General features: G+C 46.2%; 1 protein-coding gene across 1 annotated transcript in view; it reads left to right on the forward strand.

Moving 5' to 3' along the window:
• Positions 1–20555, forward strand: part of CDC73 (cell division cycle 73) — a 1222960-nt gene that overhangs the window by 169808 nt on the left and 1032597 nt on the right. The window lies entirely within an intron of this gene.

Here is a 20555-nt window from a genome sequence, read left to right on the forward strand (position 1 = left end):
TTAAACTCTTGTGCCATGGAGGGCCATAATTAACGTCCTGAACGGCTGCGTGTTAGGGGAGCTTTCCTAAGGTCCACTTGAGGCCAAACTATAAATCTATACCTTGGTCCCCAAGTAGAAGTCTGTACTACCTAGAGGATCTGGTAGACTGGCTCATTTTAGGAGGAGGATGTGAGCTGTAGGTAAGCACACTGAGCCCAGTCAATACAATAGTCCAAAGAAACTTAGACAACAAATGTTATATTAAAAATATACAGTTCCTTTGAGCAGCAGTGAGCAGTAACAAACCTCACAGTGCTTGCAGGTGAAATGCGGATGGTTGAGGCAGCTGCACAATAATCTCCTCAGCGACATGAGATCGCCAGCAAAGCCCCATCCACAGAAATTGCATGAAAAACTGCATGAACGAAGTTTTGGGCCCTACGTATATTTACACTCATTAACTTTTAGTAAAACCAGACTTTTTTGTGAGGGAAAGCAACTAGTAAAACAAGACTGTTTCGGAGACCTGGGGGAGGGGGGGGGTGAGGGGAAAAGAGTGATGGCCGCCTAAGCGGCTGGCTTTGTTATCCCCAGGGAATAATGACAGAGTATGGCGTCCTGCGCCTGGGTTGCCTGCCTCTGCACTCAGGGGCCACTGTAGGTGACTGGGAGCAGATAAGGCGATTGAAACGGGTGGCTGCCGGATTTGTGAGCACTGCTGTGGGAGGCATGGGGGCGAGTACCATGCTTGCTCCGGTGCTGGAACCCAGACGAGGGAGAGGACACCCGAATTCCGGACTACACGGGGGCCCCCCCCCCCCCTCCCAAGTAAGGTGCAGAGCAAAGCTAGGCGGGGTCTGGAGCCAGCTGTGATCCGAGACCGTGGCCCTCCGCACTAAGGATTCATACATTGATTTGAACCCCCCTCACGAAGAGATAAGAATGTGGTTCAAGCATGTCAACTCTCTGGGAGAGGAATTGGTCCAATACGCCCGGTTAGAAATGGCATGCAATGTAGCACAGAGTTATGAAAAGAGCTAATTCCATAAGGATTAAAGCATACACGTCCAATCCATAAGACCGTCATTCACAAATAGAGCAACTAACACGAGCGCCAGGTGAATAACCAAATGACGAAGGCAGAAAGACTAACCAAAATCAGAAGCCCCCACAACCAGGCCAAGACAACTGAAAGTCTGTCTTTTAAACACGACCTCTCAATAAACATGCACTAGATGCGATGAAGCTATCGACGAAGCTTGCATCACGGAAACGTGGTTGCAAGACCCTATAGGGCCCAGGTGTGCCATTGCTGTGCCTGAAGGCTACGTAATTCACGACAAAGACAGGGAAAATGGCACTGGGGGTGGAGTCGTCATAATCATCAGATGTTCCCTTCCACTACCACAAGCACAGGCTGTGAAATAATCAATCTGAAACACACCCCATCAGAAAATCATTCTATTCACATCATACTATTATACAGATCCCCATCCCTCATCTCTGAGTTTAATGATGACTTAACACAGCAACTTCACTCCCTAAAAGGCCCAAATACTGCAACACTAGGTTTGGCAGACTTCAATAGATGGTACGGGAACCCCAAGGATAAGTAAGCAACCTACCTAGAAAAAATCCTCACCAACATTGACTTCAAAGTCATGAATTCTGATCCCATCATGAAAAATGGTAATCAACTTGATTGGGTAACTACCCATAATCTAGAGACAAGTGGCTACCAAACTAAACCATGCATCTGGTCAGACCACTAAATGGTTTCATTCCTGCTGATCTTAAAAACTGCAAGGAACAACAAAGAGAATGATCAAACAATAATCAAGAACAGAAACTACAAAAATATCAGTACAGTACATCTGGAGCAACGCAGCTCTAAAACTTTGGAGGGTTCCAAAGAGGGAGACACTTGTGATTAAATTGATCGCCAACTTCCTACACCACTCTAATGGTAGAACAAAAAGCCCCACTAAAAAACAAGTGGGCAAGACCAAACAGCAACCACCAGAAATGGTTCAACAATGCCTTAAATATATTAAAGAAATAAGAGGAGAAGGGAGGATAGATGGAGAAAAAACACGTCCCAAGAAGACAAGGACAGGTGGAAAGAAAGTGAGAAAACAAAGGCATGTGACACAAAAAAAAACGTCTTTAACAAACAAATTTCAACAAATAATTTCAGCTGGAAATTCCCCAAACAAGTTGTTCGAAATCTTCCTCGTTCATCCAAGGCTGACTGCGACAAATTCCAATTAGCCTTTGCAGCAAAAGTTAAAGGTAGGGACGTGCTATTGAAGGCCCAAAATGTGTCACTGGCTCAAAATGATCCCTCTTCAGAAACTCTTATCCCCTGCCAACAGTAGCCTTTTTACTTTAAAAAAGTCACCACAGAGGAAGTACTCAAAGCTCTGAACCTAATGAAACCTACCACATGCCCTGAAAATGTCATACCACCCAAACTCATCCTGGAAAATGAAAACCTCTTCGCCCCTAACCTTACCAAAATGATCAATGCATCATTCCGGGATGGTCGCGTTCCAAATGCATTAAATCAGTTACCGTCACACCACTAGCAAAAAAAAAAGCTAGATCAAAGAGACCCAAGCAACCTAAGACGAAAAACAAATTGCAATTTCTTACTTAAGGTACTCTATAGAATTGCCACCTCCCAACTTCAAACATATGTGAAAGCCAATAATGTATTACACGGTCAGCAATCTGGATTTCGTACAGCCCATAGTACCAACAGCCATGTTGGACCTTCATGCCCACATGCTAAGTGTGGTGGAAACTGGGTATTCAGGGCTCCTTATATTGTTGTTAGTGCAGTGTTCGATCTTTTAGACCACAATCAACTCAAGATTGCACTGGTAAAGGTAGCCAACTGCTTGATTGAAGCAATTAGCTGGCTCACATCTTTTCTATCAGGTAGAAAATCCAGGATACATTGGGGTAACAACTTCTCTTACGAAGAGATCATCCGATGCGGAGTACCTCCAGGGGCTTGCCTGTCCCCGTTGCCATTTAAGCTGTACATCGGATTCCTGTGCTTAGTCTGTGACAAATTGGGAGCCTTTTTCACTAATTAAGCTGATGACACCCAGCTTGTGGTGGAATTGAAGGGGGGGGGGGGAACCATGCACAGGGATAGCGCACTGGTGAAAGGACTATAGAAATTCTTCGAGAATTGGATGAACAACAACTGGCTGTGTTTAAATGCAAAAAAGACAGATCTGATTCTTTGGATCAGATTGTCTTTGGATCACATCAAGCCAGAGCGCAACTTGTCAGCCAGTACCAATTCTTTCTCAAAAATGACTCTCAAAGGTGGTCAACAAAGTAAAAATGCTAGGAATGTACTAGTCCTTCAACCAAACAAGAACTGTTCTTTTCACGTACGGCTCCTCAGAATAGTTTGCCCTTACCTGATGTGGAACAATCTTCCCCCTCCCTATCAGGTTAGAAAAGAATTAGCCAAGCTTTCGGAAAAAACTCAAGATCCACCTCTTCTGCGTACCAGACAAAAACCCCAACCACACACTTTAGCAAATTGTCCCACGATTACGTTTTTTGTACCAACTGTCTATATGTTGGCGCCCCCATGCTTGTGAGTGACCAGCATTAAATAAATAAATATTGCTTGCTGAGTGTGTTCTTCCATCAAACCAGGGACCGCAAGCTTTAGCCGGTTCTCTCAGCTAAGGCCCCGGTCTGCTCCCTGTCTGCTTCCGGAGCGCTCATTGAGATCCTCCCTGTACCTTAACCACAATGATGCTGCCACCTCACTCCTCTAAGAAATCCGGACTGCCTTGACATTGTCACCTCCAGAACTATGGGTTAGTTCCCTCCTTCTGGACTCACTCCTACCACATTTCACGATCACTGTTCTTTCTGCTTGTTACTCTCGTGTTGTCAGCCTGATGCGCAGTTCTTCTTCAAACCCTTTGCTAACATCTAAATCCCTGACTGGAAAGTCAAATCTAGCTAATTTTTCTAGAAAGTCAAATCTTGCTGTTTTTTTTCTAAATTCTCTTTTACTTGTATTCTGTTGCTTCTCTGTAAGTTGCCAGCCCAGTGGCCTCACCACTCTTTTGTCCCACACCTACCTGCCTTAGCCCCCACAGTGTCTCCATCCTCTCCTCGCTTCCACCCCCAAGGCGCTAAGTCTGGTAGGAAGAAGTTCAAAAAGGATATCTTGGTTTCTAACTCTGGTCTTCCTATCGCTGACACCTACTCCAATACTTCCTCCAGATAGACCCTCACCGACATCTTTGTCGTTTAGTCAGAATTGCATGCAGTACCCTCTGGGACCACCACACACAATTAGGACTACAGGTGTAAGCAAGACCAATCTTTGGTATAAGTCTATACCAAATAGTTTGTCGGTAGCGAGCTGAGCAGCCGGGCTTATCTCAAGAGTGAATGTGAGCAGTACATGTAGTTACACAGCAGACTTTCAATCACAGTGGTTCAAGTAGACACTTGTACTCAAGGTTTCTTGGTAAAATACATTTATTGCAATCCTTTATAAAACATTTCACTAGAAGAAAACTTATTATATACCAATACACTTCAATACAAAATTCTAAGATTTTGAGACAGTTTGAGCTTCCCTGAAAAAGGAGAAAAATTGTAGTTCAGTTACTTAGCAGTGAGCAAAAAGGACAAAATTAAGTAGAATAGATTACATATACTTTCTAGGCAGTGCAAATTGTTTCAGTTCATCAGAATAGTTCAGTTCAAGTCAATAGGCCAGGACAAAGTCAATGGGCTAGTGTTCTGGATAGGAAAGGGCAGTTCTGGTATCAAACGGTAAAGTCTTTGCAAAAGTTCTCAGAAGTAGTTTAGGTGAAAAAAATAATTTGTGGGGTCACAATCTGATTAGGCCTGCAAGTTGGGAAAGTTTCACGAACTTTCACTGCGGGAGTGTCGTTCTACCAATCTGGTTGGCACAGTACCTTTTTGTATGAAGAAAACAAATGTTGCTGAAGTCATGGTTCCTGGCAGTTCCTGCAGATCTCACTGTTCCTGAGCCTCTGTCGTGGGGACAAGAGGGAGGACGTCGAGGACTCCTGCAATGCACGGGATCATTGAAGAAAGCAAACAAAATGGCGTCACTGCAGTTCCATTGGCTGTAGATTCAAGAGCACAAACTGGTGTCCCTCTCCCTGGTTAATCCTAACCAGCCTTGAGAATGGTGTCCAGGTGTCTTACGAGTTGATTGGTCCAAAGGAAGAAGTCGTCCTTGAAGGTGCTTCTCTGCCGAATGGAGTTTGGCAATTCGGACCTGCAGCAGGGCTTCACCGGGCAAACCAACGGTCCAGGAGTTGCAGCAGCCATCCTCTTCCAGCTCGTCTTCGGTTCTTTCGTTCCAGTGGTCGACTCTGCCTTCCAGTCCACAAGACACGCCTTTTAAACAGTTTTCTCCCTTTCATTCCAGCCTAGCTGCCACTCACCCAGAAGGGTGGCTGTCCTTGCCGGACAGCCAGCCAGTCATACCAGAGTGCATTTGGGTCTCCCAGGAGACTAAGCACAGGGAGTTTCTGGCGCCTCCCTCACTTCCTGCCCACCCCAGACGCTCGGGCGCCAGAGGCGGTCTTCAGTCCTGAAGCCCACCAAAGGCACACGAACAAAGGAACCAAACCTGGTTTGGCGCGCAGAGACAAACACTAGAAGGACCTTTCCAAAAAGAAATGGCGAAAAAAGAAGACTGGGACCTGTTTAAACCAAGGGGCTTAAGGCGCCAGCTTCAAAAACATGGCTCCTGTGATCTTTAACTACCGGTGTTCGTGGTTGGGGAAAATCATGATAGTTCATTGTAAAACCACTGCCACCAGCCTTTTCAATAGAAAAGTGTAGCATTTGACTGCTACATGAGTGTTTAGACACAGGGTATACTATGTAACCCCTCCAGCACTCCATTGTAAGATGGTGTGTGTTGGGTCTATGAATTTGGAAAAGACTAGTAAAGTCAATTTAACCCTATATTCTCTGGGAAACAGTAGTTTCTCCCAGAGAAGGTATTTAAACCTCTGGGAAATCTAAAATACATCCCTGTGTCACTGCACTGAGGGTGCTGTGTAACACAGATGAAGATGCCAGTGGAGTTATTGTAAAACACATATCAAAATACATGAGTGGGAGAAGGCTTGCACACTTTCCAGGTAATAAAAAAAATCGTCCTCAAAATCCAGCAAAGTTGTTTGGGGGGGGGGTCTCTAAGGTGAAGGGAATTAGCACATTTCTGAGAATTCTCCCTAACAGTCGTTCCTTCGACTGATCTATGGACTCTTTATATGATCTCTGTGCTCTGCTCTATCTCCTCCTCGCCCATTAATGGTGGCACTTGCTGGGAAGTTTTCATGGCTTCCTTCGACTCCTCTAAAGTCATCATTAATGTGTACATTAAAGTAATAGTGCGCTCAAAAATATTGTCCCAAGGGTTCGGGCATGTGTTTTTAAGCATACATTGATCGATCGTACAAACCTTTCCTATGTGCCTTACCGTAGTTTTCCACTTTTGTACACATGCGAAATCAGGCAGCAGGGCGCGGCCATTTTGTAAAAATCTGATCCGTTGCCGCATCGGCGAAGCAGGACTGCCCTGGCGGCACTAAATCATATCCCCCGCCCCTGAGTCTGACATCCCCAAACCTAGTGATCTTCTCTGCCGATCTCCATGAAGTTACTGGGCCGCGTAGCCAGATGCACCCAGTCATCACTGACGTGACGCAGAACCCAGAAATGAACACACATCGTCTCACAACCCAGCACGTCACAATTCAGAATATAAAACTGTACTTTAAAATGAAATAGTAAGACTGTACAATTTGTAAAGTACTTTTATTTCACAAACGCTCCGAGAACATCCGACGATGGCCATATTCAATCAAATGGGTAATTTTATTCAATCAAATGGGTAATTTTTTTATTCCGGTCCACAAATGTTTATCGTGAGTCACATGGTGTTCCTTTTGGGTAAAATCGATTTGGTCGCACGGTGAATCACAAGGCTTGTGCATCAACTTGGCACTAGACTACCGTAAACGATGTTATGTTGCTCCTAATCGCTGGTACCACGTAAGGGCATATCGGCCCTTGGCGATCGTCCCAAAAAAGAGTAATTGATAGCCAGGTATTGACTTGCATCTGCAGCTGCCGGTTGAAAAAGCCATCAGTTGAGATCTTGAATCAATGACAATCGCAGAATGGCAGGATGTACCTGTTTGCAAAACATAATAGAAATGTGTCTCAGTAGCTGATCTTTATTGCAATTTATCGTTTTACCCATTAATTTGGCATTGTGTTAAAACTAACGATTAGCACAGACGTGAAACAATGTGAACACAGAGAAAACAACGTGGAAAGAACTCCACAATTTGCTTCGGAGGTTAGTGCTATGGAGTATGTTCAGCTCGAAACGGGATGCGGAAGCTGACGCTATAATTCAAGGAACACATAGATGGCATTTTAATGAAATATTAGCGTTGAACCTGGGGGAACCAAAAGGTGGTCTACATGCATCTCGATGCTGGACTGCTCATCTGCCCAGTAGAAAGACCAGTACACACAAAGGTTGTACTTGCGTTTCATTGCAATATGCCACACAGAACAAACAAGTACAATGTAACCCAGCAATAACAGTCAGCTAATGATAAGTTGACTCATTCGGGTATCAAATCGTCGAAAGTCAAACTTGCATTATATTCGGTATTTCCATTCTCTTGGCGTAACGCAGACTCTGTTCGGATCAACGATTTTTCAACAACTGAAATTCATGTTCTTTAGTCCAGTTTAGGAATGGTGAACCTTATCATATCTTACATTACACCTCTCCTTTTAATTTAATTCCTTTCTGAATGGTCCCTTTTTCTCAATGTCGAAAAACAATTGAACCTTATACTGTGTGCGATGCGTGGGCTTCCTCCGCTCGCAAGCAAAAATTCAAAGCAGTGATCTTCACTCAGAATGAAGATACATTCTTAGTTTGGAACATCTTGTCTCCCTGCATCCATGAGAACTGGAATCGTGAAGCACAGGCACAGGAGGAAAAATGTGGGGGCTGTCATTGCTCGCTGTTCACGGTGCTGCTGAGGGGTAGGGTAAACTTTGTAATGACAGAATGCGCCTAGTCCAAAATTGGAGTCGAGGGTACACAAAATGGAGTCAGTGTGTCTAGCAATAGCCCCACCTCTTATGTCGGAGCCTTCTTCCCCATGGCGGGAGATGGGCAAAGGAGGTGCCCCCACGAGTGCAAGATCAGGATGTCACTTTCGTGTATAATGTATGTTGGTTGGGGACTCAACCGACCCACTTCTTCCTTACATTAGCAACAACCCCCACCACATGCCCCATGAATATATTGGTCAGAGTGCTTCTATTTCTCACCAGCAACCCACTTTGATGCGCTGTTTTGTTCAGTCAGTAGTTATTGCGGACCGCGTATCTTATGTAGCCTAGCTCTCATCCCTTTTGTGGGATGAGTAGTTATTGAGCTATTTGGGCAACTGTATGGTAAGGCAACTGCCAAACCCCAAAGTTGCTTTCACACCGTTACCCATCTCTCCCTCTCACGATCAGTGAAGGTCCCACAGTAGCTTGACGAAACTGTGAAAGCACAGCGTTACATTGTATGGCATTCGTAAAAATGGTACTTGATGAAATAGAAAATTGAGAGGATAGATTTCAAAAGACAAATTGGATGCTTTATTGAACACTTCATAAAAACATTGTTGATCAAAAAAACAGATGGTAATCATTTGAACCGGACAGGGAACTGTTCCACAAGCTCTGCTTTGGACAGGGCACTGTGGCAATGTTTTGTGGCAATGTATGTGTACTCGGAACACAATTGCGCGCAATTCCGTGATTATGCATCTCCAAGACATTAATGATAAGATCTTTCACAAAATCCAATTCCATTTACTGGCTTGACCCATTTTTTGCTTCTTTTCATAAAGGCCATAGTGTAGCGAAGCATCCCAAAGTTTCCCGCAGTCCTCGATAGTTCACGGCCTACATTCTCGTTATGCGCTAATACCGCTAGTAATGTCCTATATTTCATCCCTTCTACGCCGAAATGCAATCTCTTTGGCCTGTACTTTAGGAACATATTGTGGAACACCTCCAAATCTCCCGTGTGACAGAATTCTGGGAGTCCCTTCAGATCTCTTGATAGTTTTATCAAACACAATCTTCTCAAGGGCTTTGTGTGGAGGTGAAGATGGAATCAACCACTTCTTCTTCCGTTTCTGCTCCAGCGACAAAGAGCAATGTTCACATTGGTGGAAATGTTGGTTTTCTGTCCAAGAGTGAAAGTTGGAACAGTGGTGCATTAGTGACTGACATTTTTCTAGTAGAACTTCCACAGACACATCACAAGTTTTGGAGCTCCTTGCTGAAAGACCGGGACCACTGTGAAATATTTTCTGAACCTTTTTTTTCTTTTTCCTCCTGCAGCAGAGATTTTTTTATTGATGGATTTGGCAACGTGCCATACATCAAATTAATGGCAAATATTTGGAAACTGCGCTCTCATTGTCTTGGCTATTGAAACGTGTTTGTGGCTATGAGGTCAATTTGCATTCCCCTCGATTAGAGATCTTCCTGTGATTTTATAAAACCAAGTTTCTCCATGGCCACTGAGGATTTACATTCTGACGCGACCACCGAACTCACAATTTTTTTACTTTGCCTGTCCTGAAAGAGGTATGTGCAGACTTCACTGAATATCCGGGGCCATCGCACTGTCTATCGCCAGGTAGCCTGAACCGGTTTTCCGGAGAATGTACTTTGAATAGACAATTGTTCAATTTGCCAAGCTTCACTAATGGCAGGGAATAGATATTGACATTGATATTTATAGTACTGCGTTTTAGAAATGAAATGGAGTCCCACAAATTGACCGACTGGTCAACGTAATGAAACTAGAGCCACTGAAAAGTAAAGCTGCTGCACACAGTAGATTGCCAGCTGGCAGTTTCCCCAGCATCGGTTGAGCAGACCATGAACATCTTTCATGGAGCATTTCACAGGTGGCATGTATTTTGTGGTTACTGCCTTGTGATACTCCACTGGTTTCCCACATATTTCCCCTCACTGAATGCCAACATTTCAGCATCATTTTCTCCATCAAGCTGCTGTCAAATACTACTATGTATTTGGCTTCCTTTATTAGACTATCATCCTGCATTCGTGTTTCTGACTGAACTGTGGTTGTCATATCAGCCAAACTGGACATACTGTAGTCGAGATCTTTGTCTAGTACCCCGGTCAATTGTATTGATGCTTCAGTCTGTCATTTCAGTGTCTGTTTCTTGAACATGAATCGGAGAAATCATCAATGTTGATTGGTCTTTGGTTGGCCCTTTTTTGGCGGGTGTCGATTGTGTCACGTTGTCTGCGACTAACTCAAAAGCATCTTCAATACATTCAGTTTCATCTTCATCTGGTGGAGCAGTCGCATTGTAGCAATGGTCCAACACTTTGCTGCCTTCGCCTGTCACATTAAATTCATTTTCTGGCCATTGGGCAAAAGCATCTTGTGTCTGCTTATTGATTTGAACACGCTGCGCCTCAAATGATAGTTGCTCCATGGTGAAATCAGTTTGGCAAGCAGCAGCTCTGATTTCTGCAGCTGTATGTGTCTGCATACTTCGTACACCATCGGGCAACTAGAAGACCGGTTGGAAAAAGATGTTCAATGTAAATCCAACGTACAGTATTGGACAATTTACATTGAAAAAAGCATGTTATGAAGGCACCAGAACAATAGTCTTTTTTTTTTTTTTTTTTTTTAAACCTTTATTTTTGGTCTTTCGACACAACAAACAACTACTCACCCACATTAGGGTGGCTTTAACTTTACGCCTTCAACCAGTGCCCCGACCTCCCCGCCTCCCTCTGCGACTCCTCCCTCCGCCCCCGCTGCATCCCCATATCGTCCCGCTCTTGCGTCAACTCGCCCCTCTGGTGAACCAGTGGAAGATCTCAAGAGTCTGAGTTAGAACAGTATCAGGGTGTGTTCCCAGTGACCAACGGGTCCACTGCGGAGGTGGTGTCGGCCTCACTTATTAGAAAGGATATTAGCGGGCCCCATATGTCGGGCGGGCGAGCGTGAAGTGGTAAGCATTTTATGAAGTCAGTTTCTGTGTCCTGGCAATAAAGCACATCTTTCCGCCATGCAGTGTACGATGGTGGCGGGCCGCGGCCCCACGCCATGGCGACTCTTCTGCGAGCTAGTGTTAGTAGGAGTCCGGTCAGCTTCCTTGACGGCATGGACAGCAACCTCGTCATCCCCAACAACGCTGCTGTGCATCGGGGTTGTATCGTTTCACCGACAATTGCGGATGTCGTGTCTAACACACGGTTCCAGAATGGGGCTACCTCCGGGCATTCCCATGCGAGGTGCACAAAGTTCGCTGATAGAGTCCCGCATCTTCTGCACTCTGCCTGGGCTTCGGGGTGGTGCTTGTTAGCTTTTTCCGGCGTATAGTAGGTTTGGTGGAGGAAATGAAAATGAATAAGCTTGAGCCGGGTGTTAAGTGAAATTTTTTGAGTTTGCTTCAGAATGTGACTCCAGTCGGCCTCCGATATACTTGTGGATAGTGCCCGTTCCCATCTCGTTTTCGCTCTTGTATTCACGTTGGGTGCTCCGGTGGTCAGCGCTTTGTAGATTAGCGACACCAGTCTGCCCTCTCCCTGAGCTTGAATGACATCATGTAGTAGTTGCCAAGTCGGTGGTTGCCTCGGGAAACCAGGCAGGTGGGTCTGCAGAGTGTATCGGGTCCGGAAGTAGAGGAACACGTCTAGGGCCGAATTACCCCCTTTCTGTTTGGCCTGTTCAGGGGTCAGAAAGCCCTCCTCTGTGAATAGGTCTCCGAGGGATCGTATCTGCAGTTTGTCGACCCACTGGTGAAACACACTCTCCGATGTTAAGGGGATTCCAGGAATATACTTGACTGGCAAGAGGGGGGAGTATCTTGTCTGTATCCCCAGTTTGTTAGCTAGCGACTTCCAAACCTTGTATGTTGTAAGCATTACGTTCATTGTGCGATTGGGGACGGGAAGCCGACCAAACACCACAGCGGTCAAGAAGTTGGGCGTTGCCAAGGCCCTCTCGACCTGTACATGGGGGCGAATCATTTGCTTTGCGTACCAGTGGCTAAGGTACTGAGCCTGGGCTGCCCAGAAGTATTTTTCCATGTCTGGTAGAGCCAGACCACCGCTAGACACGGGGAGTGTCAGCGTTGTGTATGCCACTCTGGCCGGCTTCCCAGCCCACAGTAGATCCAGAACCAGGGTTTTCAGCTTTTTCAGGAAGGATTGTGGCAGTAACAGCGGGATATTGTTGAAGAGATACAGCAGTTTTGGCAGCATTACCATTTTGACTAGAGAGGTCCTGCCCCAAAGTGTCAGTGGGAGTGTCTTCCAGCGTGCGATCTTGTCTTGGAGAGACCTCAACACCTCTTCATAGTTGTCTCGGAATACCTCCAGTGGGTCCAGTGACAGTTGGATGCCAAGATATCGTACTCTCGAGGATTTCCACTCAAGTCCGAAGTCGTCGGCGAATTGCCTCGTGTCCCTGGTCAGTGGGAAGACGACTGATTTTGAGTGATTGATTTTCAGTCCGGAGGAGGCCCCGAATTTGATGACTTCCCTCATGACCGGGTTCAGGTTGGCCTCGGGATCTCTTATAAATAGTGCAACGTCGTCGGCATATAGGGATACAATGAGTTTGTGTGGGCCGATAGTGAGCCCCATTTGTTGGCGCCGTTCCCGCAGGTTGGAAGCTAGTGGCTCCATTACCAGAGCGAAGATTAGCGCCGACAGGGGGCATCCTTGCCTCGTGCCGCGCTGTAGGTTTATTGCTGCTGATTTTGCTTTGCCCACTATGATGGTGGCCTGTGGGTTGGTGTACAGGAGAGAAACCAGTTTGATAAAGCGGGCTCCCAGCCCCATTCTGGTGAGAACCATGAACATGAACGGCCACTCCACGGAGTCAAATGCTTTTTCTGCATCGAGTAGGACCGCTATTGCCTGGTCCGAGGGGTCTAGTGCCTCTATGATTCCAAACATTCTCCGGATGCCGAAGGTCGTATTGCGGCCGGGTATGAAACCAGCTTGGTCAGCTAGCACTAGGGCGGGCATCAGGGGCATCAGTCTATTCGCCAGAATCTTAGCAAGGATTTTATTGTCCAAATTGAGCAGGGAAATCGGGCGATAAAATGCACAATTGTCTGGGGGCTTTCCTGATTTGTGCAAAAGGACGACGTTGGCCAGACGGGAAGTTGGAGGTAGGGTTCCAAGCTCAAGCGCTTCCTCATACACTGCTGCCAGCAGTGGAGCCAGGGGTTCTGCAAAGGCCTTATAGAATTCTCCCGTTAGACCATCCGGGCCTGGAGCTTTGGAGGGTGGTAGTGCCTTTATGGTTTCTTTGATCTCTTCTTGTGAGATTAGCTCGTTCAGAGGTTCCCGTAGGTGATGTTCGACCCAGTAGAGCTCAGTGCCCTCGAGGTATTCCAGAGGGAGGTGCGAGTCTTTCGGCAGCTTGGCACTGTAAAGGTCTTGGTAGAATGTGCCGAATTCCTCCGCTATCTCTTCGTCAGTGTGGGCCACTACCCCTTGGCTGGTTCTAATCTCTTCGATTTGGGACTGTTTGTTGTCAGCTTTGATTAGATTTGCCAGTAAGGCACCTGGTTTCTGGCCCTCGCCATATTGGCGGATTTGGATGGGGCGTTGGAGAAATTTCGCCTCGCGCTCCGCCGTGTCGTTGAATTTCTGCAATTCTGTCCTCAGTGTCGCTGCAGCTACAGGGTCATTGTTGTTCACGTTCTGGGTTTCGAGCTGTTTTAGTTTTTTTTCACAGCTTGCGAGCTCGCCCCTGATGAGTTTGAGAATGCCGTTTTCTTTGGCGAGGCAGACACCTCTGATAAAACATTTAAAGGATTCCCAAATCATGCTTGCTGAAGGGACTGAGCCCAGGTTAGCTTGTAGAAACACGTCTATCTCTTCTCTTAATTCTGAGGCAAAAACCTCGTCCTGTAGTGATCCCTGCTTGAAGCGCCAGCGTTGTAGCGGCGGGGTGGGGCTGGTTGGCTGAAGCTTGAGGAAAATTGGTGAGTGGTCTGAGAGTGTTCTCGGGTGGATGAGGCACTGGCCACATATCAGAGTGCTGTTGGTTGAGGTGAAAAAATAGTCGATTCGGGAGCTTGTGTTATGGACTGTAGAGTGAAAGGTGTATTCGCGCCTTTCGCCATTGGAGATTCGCCATGTGTCGTGTAGGTCAAATGCCTTGCAGATTTCCATTATTTGATTAGCAGCTTTCGAGGTTGGTTGATGTTTAGCTGATGATCTGTCCCTCGCAGGGTCCATAACTGTGTTCATGTCACCGCCCCACACGACCGTGGTGGGGCCAAGCGCGGAGAGCTGTGTCATCACCCAGCTGAAGTTGTTATGGCCATCCACATTCGGGGCATATGAGTTGACAAAGGTCACTTTCTGACCGGCGATGATGCCATTCACCAGAAGTGCTCTGCCTTCCTCGTCTTTTGCAGTGTGTAGTAGCCGGAAGCTGAGCCGCCTGTGTATGAGGATTGCAACGCCCCTCGAGTATGTGGAGTAAGACGAGAAGTATCTGTGACAGCCCCAGCTTTTGGCCCACTGGCGGCCACTCGTCGGTGTGAAATGTGTCTCTTGAATCATTGCCACGTCTACCTCATGTCGTCTGAGATAGTGTAGGATTTTCCTAGATTTAGCTGGGATGTTACCCCCTCTGATGTTCCATGTTAGGACGTTGAACGGGGCGGCTTTGCATTTATTTCAGGTCCCGTGTCCAGGTCAACGGGCAGCTGCGTTCTGGTTGAGCGGGAGCCGCTAACCGGGTCTGTGTGTAGCGGCTGGGGGTCACAGTGCAACGGAGAGGACGGCGTCTGGCAGAGGGCAGGCAGCGTGCAGGACGAACAGGAATTGTCGGCGCTGGATTTCTCTAACAACTTTGTAATACTCGAACTTCGGGCAATCCCCAACTGGCCCGTAACGTAGTTCTCCCAAGGGTGGGCAACCACAAACATGCTCACCGGGAGGTTCCAATTTACCCCACCCAGAACAAACTCGGCCTTAGGGGTCGCCATGCCGGTACGCGGGAATCACTCCTCGGCAGGCAGACCCCACTCAGGCTAACGATAACTTAACGGTAGCTGCGCTGGGGGTGCCTGGGGCCTCCCAAGTGTCCCAGCCCCGACTTATGCCGCTGTATTTGATCCGGCCCACTCAGTTCAACTGTGTCGGGTCTTGTGCTCCACCGCATCCACCCGTTTAAGGAGGGTTCCTGGGGATTCTATCCCTTTGCGGTCTGGGGCGAGCTAGATTCTGATCCGGGAGTCCCAGGCGGTCGAGGAACAGGTTTGCCTCCTCTGGGGTTTGGAAAAAGTGGACCCTTCCCTCGTGCTGGACTCTTAAGCGTGCTGGGTAGAGCATAGAATATGGCAGTTGGCTGTTGCGAAGCCTCTGTTTAACGCTTGTAAATGTTCTCCTTTGTGTTTGGACTGCCGGGGAGAAATCGGGGTAAAAATGGATTTTGTCTCCATCATGACTCAGATCGCCTTTCTCCCTGGCGAGCCGGAGAAGGGAGTCACGGTCTCTGTAGTTCAGCAGCTTCGCTATTATGGGTCTCGGAGGGGCCCCTGGTGCTGGTCTTGTTGCAGGAATCCTGTGGGCTCTCTCGATTATGAATAAGCGAGAAAGGGCCTCGCGGCCGAACAAAGTAATGCATAAGGTTTCCACGAAGTCTTCCATTTTCCCCTGCATTTGAAGTTCTCTCACTCCGACTATCCGGAGGTTATTCCTCCTCGACCGACCTTCGAGGTCCTCGCACTTGGCGGCTGTTAGTTTCATTTGTGATTCCAGCTGTAGTACTCTGTTTGTAAGGGTTTCCGAGCTGTCGTCGAGATTTGACACCCTCTGCTCCACCTCGGTTAGGCGTTCGGCTTGGGAGTCCATGCGGTGTTGCATCAGATCGACTTTGGACGCGAGGCCGTCCATTTTGTTGCTCAGGCTGCCGATCCCTGCTTTTAGGTCGAGGAGGATTTCTTTAATTTCAAAGGGGTTTTCTGTCGTTCCCTCCTGGTGGGGGCATTCCGACGGTGCCGCCTGCTCCTCGGGTTGGTGGGGGGCTCTGGGGGGTCAGACCGCTCTCAAAGTTTAGCTTCCTCTGCGATTTGTCGCTTTTCCCCATCTTGGCTGCCGGTGGTGAGGTCGAGGCAGCCGCCGGGTTGCACTGATAGCGCGGCCCTCCTGGAGGAATTCCGTGAGAGGCTGATATAGGATGTTCGCTGTGAGCCGGGGGGTTGGCTGTTTAGATGCTGCGCTGGCCCTTGACGAGAGATGTTTACAGTGGTTTTCTGCCGGCTCCTCTTGGTTCCGGGGGCTCGGAGTATAGGGCAGTGTGATGGTTTGCGATAGAGGGGATCAGGTCGTCCGTGAGTTGGGAGGTGCCGCTTGGTCAGCTCTGCCGCTACTGGTACGGCGGTCACCCGGTCCCAGAGGCGGAAGAAAGGGGGGGGGGACAACGCTGTTACCCCACCGCTCCTTACCCGCCAGGGCCCCGGGCCGACCCCTCTGGCCGACGCCGCCTGGTCTCCGCCCGGTGGGTGTGGGCGGTTCTTGTTGTGCGGCTGGGTGCCGGATCTGCAGGAGCCTGTCTCACGTCCGACTCTTCCGCTCCGGCGATGGCTTCTGGCGGGGGGATGAAGGCGAACAGGGACTCTCGCCGGTTCTCTCTGGCCGCTGTCGACTCCTTGCCAGGATATTGGCCCCCCGTCTCGTGGGCTGCCCGGGGGGGGTGCGTCAGTCTACAGTGGGGAGGCTCAGCCTGTGGAGCACGGGGCCAAGTGGTCGACCCCGCTAGTCTCGGCAGCCGGGCCTCTCGGGCCGCGTCTCGGGTTGAGAGCTCCGATTTCGCTCAAGACTTCGAGGCGGCGCCGCCGGGGACTTCAGGAGTTCATGTACCGGGAAACAGGGGGGCTGTGGCGCTCGGATCCGTAGGATTAGCCAGGATTGATGCGGGGCTGCGAGGGAGCTCTGACCTAAACGGCCATCTTGGATGGTCCTCTAGCGCCCTCTAGAACAATAGTCTTTAAAAATGAAATTGTTTGCAAATTACCTTATCTATCTTGCTTTTCTTTTAAGCCTTCTTCTTTACTGTAATGACAGCAACAGCAAGCTGGTCCACCGACTTGGATACACGTGCCTAGTCTACTATATCCTGATCTTTTTTTCTTATTGAAAGAGCACTGTTTCTCTCATTTCTATATATTCACATTTGTTTCTCTCAACATGCGTTTCCCCACGGTGAGTATCCGTGGTTCTTCAGGAGAGATACTAAGAAAGAAAGTATACAAAGAAAAGAATGAAATGATAATAGTTGAGTCAAAAATAAATGGTAGAAATAGTGAGGAATTTTCTTATGTATTGTCATCAATATAATTTTTTCTTATTTTCAAAAATTATTCCAAGTGTTTTTTTACCTCAAAATAGCGAAAAATCAGAAATTTAGACCATGTATTAATTGTGTGTCAAACTTAGAATAAGATTCTTGATAAGAAAGTCTACAGTTTCTATTTAAAAGGCTACTGCTTTCTTCAGGCAAATACAAACAATAGGGGAGTCATGGCATCTAGCATCTCTTTCCCCTAGATTACAAATAAATGAGAATACCTTTCCTAGCGCCTCTCTAGTCTAATTATTTTCCTGTTCTGTTATTCCTCGGGTACGATTGCATCCAAACGCCAGGAACCGCGCTGGCTGATTGTCTGGCTTTCTTTCTCTTTTAAAGCCCGCGATTGCTTGATGCATGACGTCACCGCTTTTCGTTGCGCGATGACGTCACGCAAAAAACGGCAGGCAGCCATTTTCTATTGTCTATTCTTTCTAAAAGCTGTTTGTTCTTGCTCATGGCTATATGTTCCTCAATTAGTGGTTATACTGATCTAGATGTGTAATTTTTTGGCAAAATAAAGAATCTATGATGAATACCAGATTCGTTTTTTAAAAGGTGAGAAAGGTATGTAAAGTTATTCACAAGATGCAAATATAGAAAGGAGGAATTAGTCATGAACAAATTTAAAGAAAGGAATGTAACAAATGCCAACACTTGAAAAAATAGTGCTATCATAAATGGCAAAATTGAACTATGTTCAAACCAGCAATGTTGATAACAGTTCACAGAATGCAACATTCATGAAACAAATCGATGTGTTACACTAATTTTAAACGATAAATATATACAAAAAAGGCATTATACGATAATGGACAGAGTATAATATTCATATCCAATATGCCATCTCATTTTCCGAGTTCAGGCCAGATGGGCACGTATCCAGAGTGCATTTCCATTTTGCTTCTCTCCTTCTTAACAGGAGTTCTCGGTTTCCTCCTCTCTCTGGTGTGTCAACTCTTTGTATCTTGTATACATCCCTAGAAAAGAGTATCCATGAAAAATAAGTCATTTGTAGTAGAAATCAAATTATTCCTTTGCAAACATGGCTTACACAGATAAACTTGTACATCGTGTACGTCATATAGTCAAAATGTACTTTTCGAATTTCACCTGATAGATGGCTAGTATTCTCAATCAAAGTTGGCTGTGCAAAGCACACTGTTCGACATGTTGCACTCAAGCAATTTGCAAAAACTGCTTGTTTCTAATACTGTCACTGTCTAATAGTATCAGATCTAGGACAGACTTTCTTTCATTCAAGGGGACGCATACCTCTGGCCCAGGATCAACTACGAGGGATGATGTAATTGTTGTTGAAGCTTCAGCATCTCCCTGTAACACAGTACTTGTTTTAGTATGGATGAAAAAATTCAAAATTGAACACACAATGTGATGCAGACAATGGTACATATCAATAACCATGAATGAAACATTGTATGAACGACATGTAAATATGATCATATCTCAAATTCCATGCATAAAACAATTCCGGAACTGAATAGCGAAGTAAGAATACCTGATACGCGCTCGAAGTTGTTGTTGACTCTAGGCAAGACATGGATGCTGAAACTTGCTCCTTCATATTCAGTGCATAGTCATGGAGTTGTAAAGGGAAAATTTGATTTTAGAAATGCTAATCTTAAAAATTGGCAATTTAAGGAGAAAGATTACGAAAACATTATGCTCATTTCAAAGGGCACTATAGCATAGTTCTCTGTGCCCATAAATCGTTTTCTACGATGCTCCTAAAACCAAGGACAGATGTTTAGCAAAATGGTCTTTATTTAAAAAGCAATACAATCTTGTAAATCTGAAAAGTATTGTAAGGGACATCACCAATCGGTCCATTAAGTTATCTGTTCGCTACCCCAAGGGCTACAGCTAAATCTGGAACCGTGAATCGCCTCAGGTGGCCTGTGAACGAATAGCCGGAATTTCATTTGGGAGCAATTTACGATTCGTTCTGAGTCGATTCTTCTTTGTGTACATGGATTGGTCGTACATATTCTGGGGTAAAGTGCAGGCTACAGATGCGGAATCGATCACCCCTCGTGTCCTGCAAGACTTATTTGACTCTACTTTTTAACTCGGCTTGCGCAAATCCGCAATATCTGACCCATTCTCTTATTCAATCTATATTCTTCGGGAATGCATGCATTGTAGTGCATTCAGATTTGTCATGGGTCTTACAAGGGCAACCGAAAATCGTACATGCAGGCATTGTTGGAAATTCTGCAAAAACAAAAGATCAACATTATTTGAAAATTACTTTGCATAAAAACATGAGAAAGAAGGAATTATACCATACATTCTTCTTTGCAAGCTATGGTTTGGTCACTGCAGCAAAACCAGTGTAACATGGCCAGCTGTATTATAGGATAACTTGCATAAACAATTCATTGATGGATGTTTTGTTTGTTTTATTTATATAGCGCTCCAGACCCAGAGGTAAAAAGGCACATCAGGAAATGGTTACAGAATACATTATATACAGTTTACATTTATACATTTATGCAATTATACAGTTTTCAGGTATGCAGTTAAGTATAGGCAGTATCGTCAGACATGGGAGGGGGCAGATGTAAAATGCTTGTTTTTGTCCAGTAGCCAGCTAATAACTTGTTTCCTAAAAGACTGAAAGGACTCGATAGATTTAATGGGTATTTAGGATATTCCTGAGTTGGGAGGCAAGGATTGTGAAACTGGATCCTCCGGCTCTTTGTTAATGTGAATCTAGGCACTGTTAAGCATAAGGTATTGGAGGATCTAGTAATTCTGGTAGCAGATTTCATGGTGAATTTGTTGGTGAGATAGGGTGGGACAAGATGGTTTATGGCTTTGTAGATGGTTTTAAGGTCAATATTTTTGTTGTATGGAGAGCCGTTTGCACAATTTTCTTGTGGTAGAGATGTGCTCTCGTTAGGGAATGTTTAAGACTGGTCGTAGCGCGTTATTTTGGAGTACCTGTAGTTTATTGATTATAGATGGGTTTGCACCTAGGTATAGGCTGTTGCAGTAGTCCAGTTTGGACTGTGAGGGCCCTGGCCAGCGTGAGGCTGCT

The sequence above is a fragment of the Ambystoma mexicanum genome, chromosome 1q (genome assembly GCF_040938575.1).
Source record: "Ambystoma mexicanum isolate Mex_15411 chromosome 1q, UKY_AmexF1_1, whole genome shotgun sequence".
In the NCBI taxonomy this organism is placed as follows: Eukaryota; Metazoa; Chordata; class Amphibia; order Caudata; family Ambystomatidae; genus Ambystoma; species Ambystoma mexicanum.